Source organism: Hibiscus syriacus, unplaced genomic scaffold (assembly GCF_006381635.1).
Source record: "Hibiscus syriacus cultivar Baekdansim isolate YM2019G1 unplaced genomic scaffold, ASM638163v2 tig00111230_pilon, whole genome shotgun sequence".
NCBI classification, from domain to species: domain Eukaryota; kingdom Viridiplantae; phylum Streptophyta; class Magnoliopsida; order Malvales; family Malvaceae; genus Hibiscus; species Hibiscus syriacus.
The window spans coordinates 12,435-13,482 of record NW_024063026.1 but is presented as its reverse complement, the minus strand read 5'-3'; the positions used below and the strand labels follow the sequence as shown (position 1 = coordinate 13,482).

At 35.3% G+C, this 1,048-nt stretch overlaps 1 long non-coding RNA gene across 1 annotated transcript; it reads left to right on the top strand.

Moving 5' to 3' along the window:
- Positions 1–8: 8 nt before the first annotated feature.
- Positions 9–816, top strand: LOC120156534. The gene is made up of 3 exons (XR_005519072.1): positions 9–278; positions 464–519; positions 598–816. It is a non-coding gene; the product is annotated as an uncharacterized LOC120156534 (long non-coding RNA).
- Positions 817–1,048: the final 232 nt, after the last annotated feature.

Here is a 1,048-nt window from a genome sequence, read left to right as displayed (position 1 = left end):
ATGTTCTGATTCTTTCTGCAATGTAGTACTGGAGCAATAGGGCATGTGAGCAACAGGAAGACAATAGACTTTCACTACCAGGGGCTCAGCAAATCTCTGTCCCCAGAGATTCTTATGGCCTTTGATTTTGTTTCCATCAATGGAAATATGCCCTTTTTTTTCTCATTTTCCATATAAACTCCCCTCCTTTGTCACAGTCTCGGCTTTACATATAAGTTCTTCCATTGTTGCATCAAGTGCATTTCACTGTAAAGTGTGACCACCAACTGCAGAAAAAGGTTAGCATTTTCTAGCATGGCATAGGAGTTTTATTTATCTTTTTTGTTTCATTCATCAAGCTTAAAACAAGATGTCTAAGGGTGGGTTTGAAGTAGTTTATAACCTGTTTGAGTAAATAAGATTCCCTGTGTCTAGCAACAACAGTAAAATGAATTTACTGTCATATAATTTTTTATTATTTCAGGAATCTGGAAAAACTCATGGAAGGCAGCAGAGGCAGCTCTTGTGAACCTCCAGCAGGTACCAAATTCAGATTTTTTTGTTAATTAAACTATATTAAAGCTGTTTATACAGTTAATTAAAAGCTAAAAGCTTCAGGCAAGGCAGCAATATCAGAGTTGGAAACACTGCAGAAACAGTACGAGGAGAAACGAGTGAAGATCCAAGACCTCCATAAACAAATCGAAATCGCAAAGCTTCGATTGGAGGAGAAGAAGAAGAAGAAGGAGGAAATCTCAGATGAGAAAAAAGAAGCTTTCAATGAACTGTGCGAGAAATACAACAGTCTGAGAGAGGAATATATTGCACTGTCAAGGAGGCCATAAATTTTTCTTCACTGTATCGTTCTCTCTTTAAATACATTAGTTGGCAATGATTTTGCTATATCTATATATCATATTACTTCAATTTTCAACCATTTTTTAATTATTCTATAAAAGTTGTCAAATCTATTAATCGATTAATTTAAACCTTACACTACAAAAGTTCAATAAGGGGGCGAAGACAATCCTTCCGGTATAATTTGTTTCATTTGTAAACGCTAAGATTT